The sequence below is a fragment of the Siphateles boraxobius genome, unplaced genomic scaffold (genome assembly GCF_051911475.1).
Source record: "Siphateles boraxobius isolate OS27281-9 unplaced genomic scaffold, OSU_SipBor_1 8, whole genome shotgun sequence".
Lineage (NCBI taxonomy): Eukaryota > Metazoa > Chordata > Actinopteri > Cypriniformes > Leuciscidae > Siphateles > Siphateles boraxobius.
Window position 1 is genome coordinate 38,925,159 of NW_027509208.1, and position 10,934 is coordinate 38,936,092.

A 10,934-nucleotide genomic window follows, 5' to 3' on the forward strand; every position below is an offset into this window, starting at 1 on the left:
AAAAGTATTCAATGTCATTATAAAGCTGGGAAGAGCCAGGATATTTTTAATGTAACTCCGATTGTGTTCGGCTGAAAGCAGAAAGTCATACACCTAGGATGGCTTGAAGGTGAGTAAATTATGAGATCATTTTTGGGTGAACTAACCCTTTAAATTCTGATGGTGCTCAAGTTTTTGGAATAAAAAAACTTTTCAGAAGGAAATAATGTTGTAGTAATATGATAAAGAGCACTTGTTCAAAAATGTGCTGCTGTTCAACTATTAATCAGAAATTCTAAAATCAGATTACTGTCAAAATCTTTCATTTGCAGTGTATTTCCGTCTCCTCCTGGTGGCTGGTGGTATGATTACACATCTGCTCAAAAATATATTTTGGGGGGTGGGAAATTAAAAAAAAATGTAGTCTGTAGTCTTAAGACTTTGTATATTTCTTAAAGCTTCTATAAATTCTGTAATACTTCTATAATGCCGTTTATATATCCATTTGCACGTCACCAAACGTGTCTAATGTTTTAACAGTGTTTTATAGTAAAAACAAGATCTATGGTCCGTTTATAAACCACCAGACAGTGACATCTTTTTAAATTAAAAATGCGTAGAATTGTCATACGATCGACTATTAGCCATACTGGTTACCATTTGGTTACACTACAATAAGGTCTCAATTGTTAACAGTAGTTAATGGGCCATTAACGAACTAACAACGAGCAATATATATATATATATATATTTTATTTTTTTTACAATCTTTGTTAATTTTAGTTAATAAAAATACAACTGTTCATTGTATATTCATGTTAGTTCAGTGCATTAATGTTAACAAATACAACTTTTGATTTTAATAATGTTATAGGCCAAATGTTGAATTTAACATCAACTAAGATTAATAAATGCTGTAGAAGTAGGCTATTGTTCATTCGTTCATGTTAATTAAAGTAGGCCTAGCCTATTTCTAAATAACTGTTTAGTTCATAAAAGTTATGAATTAAGATGACACACAGGTAGCTTAATGGAAGTTTTTTCTTCAGTTATACTCAGCTACAATATTTTTATTTTCTCGGAAATTATATATGCCTATATATGATTAAAAATAGAACGTTGGAAATATATACGTTCTCGTTCATTTGTATAGCACATTCAACGGTATCGCTCGTTTAATGCTGTAGTTACGCTGCCAAAGTGAATTTGAATATTATTGTATCTCATCTAGCGCATGAATGAATCTCATTGTGACAGATATATTAAAATCATGTTTAAAGATTATACATTGTTAGGTAGCCTATTTGATAATGCATTCAAAAGCAAAGAATATATGAATAGCTAATTGCCCGCTAAACGATATCAATTAACCATGTTTATTTGCGGTAGTTTTTAGACCACATGATGACAACACAGAAAATAAAATCATGTTTGTCCAGATATCCAGACGTGAAGATGAGAACTGACTGCAGATCTGAAAGCATAACGTGTTTTTATGCATATGCTTGAAGTGAATACAGCTGACATCAGCCTTCAGCATCAACTAAATTCATTTTCATTAATAATTGAATAACAGCATGGATCTATATATCAGGTGAAATAGTCGATACTGCATAATTTCATAAAAGCTTTTAGAGGAAGAGACAGGACTGAAGAATGAAACATTTGATGAAACCAATTCCCTTTATTGTTTGGAATAGAAATAACATTGATAAATGACCTTCTAAAAATAGGCAATACAGAATATATGATGATATAAGATAGGTTATAAAAAGATATTCGATGTGGTACAAATCCCCCCCCCCCAAAATCAAATGCAATAAAGCTTAAACAATCGTTGTACTTTTTAATTAAATTAGTGACTTAATAATTTACTAAACAAAGCATTAGCCAAAATTGCCAGTCACAAATATAGCCTAAGCGAGAAGTTTTTTTGTTGTTGTTGTTGTCGTCTTTAAAAAAAAAAAACGTTCGTTGATCTGTTGTAGCAAGTTCCTCCTACACGTCATAATTGGAACTTTTGCAGCAAAATTCAAACGGTGAAACTGTTATGACGGAGAAAAGAATTCAAACAGAAAGGCAAAAGGTAACATTTTGCCAGCGGATATTGAAATTTCTTTTTTTTTTATAAAATTACAACAGAAACACGTGACGACCTCCCTAATACAAATGTGACAACTTTCCCCAACCTGACATTTATGAAAAATACTGAAAAATCACAGTAGCCTACAGCAGTCAAACAAACAAAACAGTAGAGAAAACAAGAAACTGTTTATAAAAGACTTAAAACCTTTTTCTTATGGAGTATTTTGTTGTGGTATTCCCCTAAAATTAGTCAAAACAGTGTAGTATAGTGTTGTTAAAGACTAAAAATAAAGAAAAGAAATGCAACGATTTAGCTACATATTGTAGCTATCACTGTTAGGCTATTGAAACTCATAGTGACCTTTTTAATATTAGCCTATTGTATGCAATGACGTAATAAGGATAATAGGCCTAATTAACTTAATATAGGTATGCTATTATATAATAACTAATATGTATAGGCTACTTAAGCAATAAAATGAATGAATTTAATAACATTTTAGGTAGCTATAGCCTCAAGAATTAAGCTCTATAAAACACCTAGGCCTGTCTATAAAAATATACTATAAATAATCACCTTTTTAAAAACAACTATGAATGTCCATGCAAAAAATATTAGCTACTAAACAAAACAATGATTGCCAGGACAGCAAAAGTGAGAGAAATGTTTTTTATTTTTTATTTTTTCTATGCAGTCTTCATATTGGTTGGTGTTTTCATAAAAACGAATAAATCTTGTCTCGTTTATTTGAACATAGTTTCGACGCAAACCATAGCTTATGATTTTTCTGTAGGCTATTTGTACTCTGACAGACTGTTCAAATTGCTGTACGGACTCATTATAACCAGTAGATGGAGCGATTTTCCTCCCCCATTTTCCCGCAATAATGACTGCTGATAATATTGATTATCGTGAACTCAAAAGAAGAAACTGCATTGGGTTTTTATTACACGTCACATAAAAAAGTACAAATCACAAACAACTGTGTTAAATTTTGGAGTGAACACAAGCACAGATAGGCTACAACAAATATATTAGCCAATATCGATCTAGAACACTACTAGTCAATCTAGCAATACAAACATGCTTTTGTTTTTTGAAGTAACCGTAAAGTTTGATGTAGAATCTGCGCATGTGTACTAGCGTCAGTCGCGCGGTGTCTATGGAGGATGCGGACAGCTGATGCTGAACAGAACCGGGAGATCTCCACCACCGTCACCCATCACCCAGACATCATCATCAACACACACACACACACACACAGCTGCGGAATAAACACCCACACACACCCGTGTTCCTGACGCCCCGGTAATGGCGGATGAAAGGTAAGAGACGAGTGCGCATGTCTGCACATGATGAAACTGCATGGCTGTAAAATCAATACGTGACTGTGATCATGATGTCCTTGTATTCAAAACACAAGTATTCCCAGATTTTATGTCTCATTATCTGAATCTTGGATTTGCGGTAGAGTTTGTTTGAGTGTTATAGAATCCCATGGAAGGCCGTAATTGACAATTTCAACAGAAGAAAATAATAATAATAATCAAAACCAAGACATTGTGTCAAATTTTATTCATTTGTCATCAACTTCACATTTATACAAACTTTTATTTTGAACTGCCCACTTAACAGTTTCACACTTTACAGTTTGCTAAATTATATCCTCATGAGAACTAAATTTAAAAAATGTGTTTATATATATATATATATATATATATATATATATATATATATATATATATATATACATTTTTTTTCATATCATGCTATGGTCCACATTTTCATTCACCAATACATTTTTAGGTTTAGTTTTTTTTAGACCAAACTTTGTATAAAGATTATTTTCAACTATATTATGAAAGATATAAAGGAATTAATTGATATACCATTTTACTTTATGCAAAATGTGGGGAAAATGGCCATAAATGTGTAGTCCTATTCAAAACAATGTATCTTATTTGCAAATTAATGTAGCCGATTGAAAAAAAACAAGTGTAGTAATGAGAGTAATAATTGGCAACATTTTCATAATAGTATCTAATATTTCATAGGAATATTGATATAACATTTCTTTCCCTATTTATTTGTTGTGTCTTCCAAAATGCCTGATAAAAATGTTTTTTTTTCCACTACAGTGGACATGTATAATAATGCCCTGTTTGGTAACAGAAAGTCATATTTTGATTAAAGCATAACATTTAACTGAGATGATGATTTATGGCAAACAATTTGAAAAGTAGTCAGATTTAAATGACAACCACAAAAATATTATCACATTTCCTTAGTGCTACATTTGATCACTAAATCAATGCCAGTCATTTTAAAGACCAAGCCAGGAGAAGTTGTTGCCATGGTGAAACCTGTGACGTGTGGTGTCAGAGAAATTCACTCAAATATAATCTCAGAGGACAGAAGTCTGTTCCTGATCTCAGGAGGATATAGGCCTACATCTGATTTTGAAAACATCTGAATTATGCCAGCATCACCAGTAGCTGAACCTCATCCATCCGGTTTCTAAACTGGAGAACGTCTCCCACACTGACGTCATGACGCTGATTGGCCGCTAGGTGGCGCTGCTAGAACTACATTCTTCCTACTGTAACCTTGAGGCAGTTTGATGTGTGTTTTTATTTGGCCTCGTAAGACGCACAAGCTATAATTTAGATTTCTTTCCCCCACTTAAAAGATAAGTCCAGTGATCTCCTTTAGTTGTTTTGTTAGTTTCCTTAGAATTTAAAGTCCAGATGAAATCAAAATTTGAAAAAGTTTTTTGCCTTTTAGCCTTGATGTTATCTATAAGCTAGTGTGCTCCAAAACAATGACAAAATTCGCATTTAGAAGATATAAGCATTCAAAAATTAGTCTCTGCACTTCTGCTTGCCTATATGGATCAATGATTTTGATGACATCACTCTGCACTTCAGCTTCTCCTCGGATTTTCTGTCCAATCAAATGCTCTCTAGAATCTGAATTACCCCGACCCTTACAATATAAATAGTGTAGGTGAGGCTGCAGCTGAAATCAGTCACTTGTTCAAGGTTCACACATTTACTATTTTCTGCATGGTGAATGGCACATAGTGCACTATGGGATAGGGAACAATTCAGACAGTATAAATATGCTTTCTATCAGGGCTAATAAAGTCTGGTAGCTCCGGTTCAGGAGTCAGCACAGATCACAAAACATATCGGACCCATTTGAATTCTGCACAGAATTCTAAACTTTAAAGGATATGGAGGAGATTAGAGGAAACTATGGCTTTAGCGAGCTCAACGGCTCCGGCTGAGCTGTGGTGTAAATTAAATGCTATTGGCTGTTTTAAAAAAGGGGAGGAGTTGATCGATGTGTCCCGCCCTATTTCCCTGTTTCAGTGCAACATGTCAACACATTGAACAATTCTGAGTGTGTCTAGGCACTTCAGTGTGCCTTTAAAAGTGATTACACAAAATGGCTGCCAATTAGAGCCCGTCATTCAGTCATGTGGTTTAGAATCGTCTTTAGCCAATATCCTCACTGTAAAAGCACAAGCGAAAAATTAATGGAGGTTTGTGGTTTAAGTTTTATTTAATCAGAATACAGGTTGGTTAGTTGACTTTACCAGTTTAAACAAACCTAACAATTCAATGTTGTTTATAAAACACAAACATTACAGTTTTAATGTCATCATTTTATTCAAAAATGTATTTACAAAAATCGTTCTGCTGATTATATGCTATATCAAAAGAGCAGGGATGACTCTGTTTTTTTTTTTTCAACAGGTGTTTGCCGAATTTGACAGGATATTTTGACGCTAATGAACTTTCCAAATATTGTCTGCAGTTTTCTGAGAAGTTTCGTTTCATTATCCACACCATTCTGGATCTGAAACGTAAAGATCTCTTCACATCATATTCCACAGGTAGGGCTATGCCTGCATAGAATTTCATATTTTTACGTAGCCTACACTGTTGACTTTAACTTAAAAACATCACAATAAAAAACACGCGTAAATAATAATAATATACTTAAATAGGGATATTGTCATAAAATGTAAGCTATTTGGACAACTCCGTGTATCTCAAATTAAAGCCCGTGTTTGCGCGCTTTAAAGGAGGTTTTCCTGCACATTATTCGCGGGTTGTAGCCTATTAAAGAAGCGATTTAAACTCCTCTTAAATTTCACAGGCTCGAATAAATATTCATGCTGGGAAATTCCTCTATTCGGCATAAACGAACGAGCCACCAGCAGCCCAAACAAAACAGAAACCAATCTCGGTCGGAAGAAGAAGAATTTAGACATTAATCAAAAATAATCATTGCACTATTTTGACTCATCCACAGGGTCAGACACGGAGTGTATGGCCGTGTACTCTATTTCAGGTGAGTGAGATTTAGAGTGAGACTAGCCTACACATACGAACATAACAGCTAAATCCTTTATGAGCGCATGAACATATGAGCAGATCAACAGTTTGAATGGTCTGAGAGCCTGTGGACCTTTATTATGTCACAATCATAGCCTTTATGATCAAAACATGATTAAACTAGTTAAACGAAAGGGAAAAAACTTCGTAATGTCGTTCGTGCAGTTTTATAAGCATTGAGCGACTTAAAGACAGACGAGGAAAACAATTCTCCCGAATGCTCTGTTCATACTTCCGTTCGACGTCATGATTTAGCCTAATTGTGACGTAATGGCTGAATCAGCCGCCAACATAAATAACCCGCGTTAGATGTTACTATCTTTACAGGGAATGCTGATGCGAGCTGTTAAAATGCTTAGAGTGCATAGAATACATTTTAAATGTGTTATATGTTAAGTACTATTAGCTATTTTGGAGCAAAGATAACACATGCAACCTACATAAAAAAGAAGATTAACCATGATAAAATAATAGCCTAACAAACTTACATAAATTAATAAAGTCAAGCTTCCAGTTTTGTTTAACGAGTCATTTTCATGTAGGCTATTTAAATCGTCCAGACAAAATTTGAATTTGTTTGTTAAGAATTTTGTCAAGAAAAGCATGTAAACATCGTTTTTAAACAGAAATTAGGCAAATCTGCCTATAATCTGAAGTCCAATAACGTTTTTAAAAAGTTTTTTCAATTTAAGGGAAACGAAAAATATAGGCCTATAAAACAACGTCTGAAATGTAAAAATTGGCGCACAAAAAAGTGCTCATCTCCCTGTCTCAAGTCTTTTTGCGTGTGACAAGATGCCCCAAAATCACGATAAAGACGAATATTTTACACCGAGATTGGAATGTGACAATTAACCATGAAACTGCGTGTTGTAGAAAATGTAATTAATTTAAGATCTCTTATTTTAACCAACCCCTTATCATCATAAAACTCATTTGTGTCTGGTTTTAAAATGTACCATATGTCTGTTTTTAGAACTAATATAATTCTAATATCGTGTATGTTCGGAAGAAGTCCTTACCTTCTAATGAAAGCACATTGTATTGCTCTCTGTAAGAACAATGATGTAGCAGCAGCCTTCACGTGTAAAACTGAGAATGAAGCATTTCAGTTCTCTTCCCCATGTACTGGATATTTACCTCTGATTAGTTTTGAATCGGTTTCTTGGCTTCTAAAACGGTCGGGTTTGTGTTGGCTTCGGTAGATCATTTGGGAGAGATGGAGCAGGAATTGAACGAATGCAACCAAAAGAAAAGAGCCGAATAAACTCTTGTGAACTATATTGACAAGTATGCGTTTGCTCGGGGGTTCGGCTGGTGGGGGTGGGTGAACGGTGAGGTGCAGGGATGGCGGATCACAACTGCTCAATACATCCAAACAGTCCAAGAAACCCTCCAGTCAGTGTGTTTGCTTTAAGCATAAAGCATCTATGGAAAGCTTCTGTTGTTAACTCAGATCTTGGATGGGTACATGGGTTAAACTGGGATCTTGTCTGCTGCAATGTTACCAAAAAATATTTCAATTGAATTACTTTAATGACAGTAAATTAAACAAGTATTTTCACATTCTGTTGGGAAGTCCAAATAAACGTCCACTTTCAAGACCCAATGAGTGTTTTCAGGGTGCTTTTGTTCAGTATGTGTTTTCTTTTAAATGTTGAGCATTTGAATAAAAATGTCAATTGGTAGACCATTTTGCATTTCAATAGCACCATTTGCATAGTCTTGATAATAATTTCACATGTCACTGATTTAATTTCTTTGGTGGTTGATTATGAGTTTGGATTTGAATAATCAGAAAAGTTGGTTTGTTCTAAAAAGAAAAGAAGATATTCTTCAAAAGTTAAACTAAAAAGTATAGGCTATCATGCTATTTAGGATTTAAACAATCTACACTTATAGAAATGAAGGTTCCAAAAGCAGTTTTGGTTCACAGTGCCAACATGCATGCATTTTGAGTTCCACAAAGAACATTTCTGTGATTAGTTCTTAAAATAACTTTTTTTTTTTCTTGTGAAAACAATTTGAATAATCTAAAGAACCTTTGTTTATTATAAAGAACTTTTTTTGGAAAGGTAAAGGTTCCATGGATGTTAAATATTCTTTATGGAACCACCAATGCCAATAAAGAGTTATATCTGAACAGTTGAAATTTAAATTGAGCAATTTTTTGCTTTAGTATGTATTACTTTTTTATTTCACATTTAAATATCATTTGAATTACATACATTTCATTGATTTAAAGAGAGCTTAAAATTAAATTGATGTTATTCTGTCAAGCATTAAACTCAACAGGTCAGAATCAATAATATGTTAGCCTACATTAAATATTCACCAGAACTAAACCTGTGGCTGATTTATGCCTCGCTGGTGCTTCTGTTTTATTTAAACTCCAAAATCAAATGCGTATTTTTTTTTAAACCTCAGATCAATATCTGATCAGTGCTGTTGCTTTAAATTATTCTCACAGTCACGCGTTTCCAATAAACGATCATCAAAGTAGCTAAGATCTTTATTTATTTGTAGGCTATGTGCTCGAGAACCTATTCGATGGTTTAACGGGATCAAACGGGGACATGTAGGGTGTGTCCGTGACCTCGTGGGACGTGTTTCCCGGCACTCGCGGGGCCGTTTTATGAATGGTGGATGGGAAACCCTCGTGCAGGAAATGAGAAACTCCATAACATCTGACACCGGTGACCAGATCCGTGACCTGCACCGTAATGGCACGACCACCATCCATACCCTACACACACACACACACACACACACACACACACACTACTGCAGGGGGTGTGGGGATTGGGGGCAGGGGTGAATTCCGGAGGGTGGTCGCAGAGATGGGTGGGGGGTGGGGAGAATAGGCGGGGCGCAGAAGCGGTGGGGGTAGATGTTGATTCACTCGTTCAACGTGTTTTTCCTCTGACTCAAAAGACAGAAAAACATCCTCAGCCAAGCTATCAGGTTTGATCACGAGGTTGTCAGAAACATTTGCTGAACGAATATCTTATTATGACAACGAAAACATTCAGTTTTTATAACAGGAGACTATTATTTCAGTTCTCAGTTTGAACTTATTTCCCATTAATTCTTGCATCTCAACTTGTTGGTTTGGTGCACATTTGGCTCGTTTTTTTGTGTGAACTGACCACCCAGATACAATTCAAAAGAACTCAAGCACAGCAACAGAAAGAATCTATAAGATTATATTTTACCCCTTCTATATTTAATTTTAGAACATAGATGGGTTTAATTTTGAATTCATACCAATATGTTTGAATTAGCTGTACAATTAATAAGCTGCAATAAATACAGTGATGCTCGTTGTTTTGGATCAATGATGCCTTTTTCATAAATAAACAGATAATGCAGCTTTTGTAGGCTAAATAGGCTAATGATGCAATACATGTACATACCTTTGTATGTCTTTATGTTTGTTCTGTCTAGACGTTTATTGTTGTAATTTATCCACATGTACAAAGGCCTATTTGTACGTGCTCAAAGCTCAGGTAAACCAGAAACAATCAATGTGTGTATAAATATATATGTGTGTGTGTGTGTGTGTGTGTGTGTGTGTGTGTGTGTGTGTGTGTGTGTGTGTGTGTGTGTGTGTGTGTGTGAGAGAGCACTTGTTCAATAAAGCTGTTCTTATTGTGATTCAGTCTCATTGACGTTTGTAGGCTACTGCAGCAAAACAACAAATGCAAACTGCAATGCGCTTCCAACGACAATTAGCGATACATAATTTCTCCCAAATATAATAAGGAATGTTTTGGAAACGTTTAAACCAAAGCAGAAAGACATCAGCAGCAGCAGAAGAAAAATAAAATCTTTTTATGCGAATTTTAAAGGACACCTAATGCATGTAGACGAAACGTTTTCGTCTGATTAGGTAATAAGCTACATAAAGTTATACCTTTAATTACAACAACTTAATACAATACGACGATTATTAGATTACTGTTTAATGAAATAGTAAACCTCTTGAAAAATACATCCTTTTTTAAATAGATAAATTCTGGAACACTTTTTGTATTTCGCTATACACCAAGCGAGAACATTAAAAATGAAGGGTTATAGCCTACAAGTAGCCTAATTACTTTCATAAGACTATAAATATATCTAATGCCTTTCACCAGCGTGGTTAGATAACGCATCACACTATCTTAAATGGAAGAGAGAAAAAAACAAATCCCAAAAATACTGGACTTTTTATGGCCCCTCCAATGACTTTCAGAACATGCACAAAAAAAATATTTTAGACGTCTTAACACGCGTTAAAAAATTGAACCTGTTCAAACGGAGATGCATTTACATGACGCAGCAGTAGAGCTGAAGTCCAGCCCGGTTCCGAGTCCGCTCCCTCTCCCGGGCTCACGGAGGAGTCACGTGTGCAGCGCTGCGAGCGAGCGAATGAGAAACGGAGAGCGGGAGAGAGAGAGGGGGGGAGAGAGAGAGAGAGA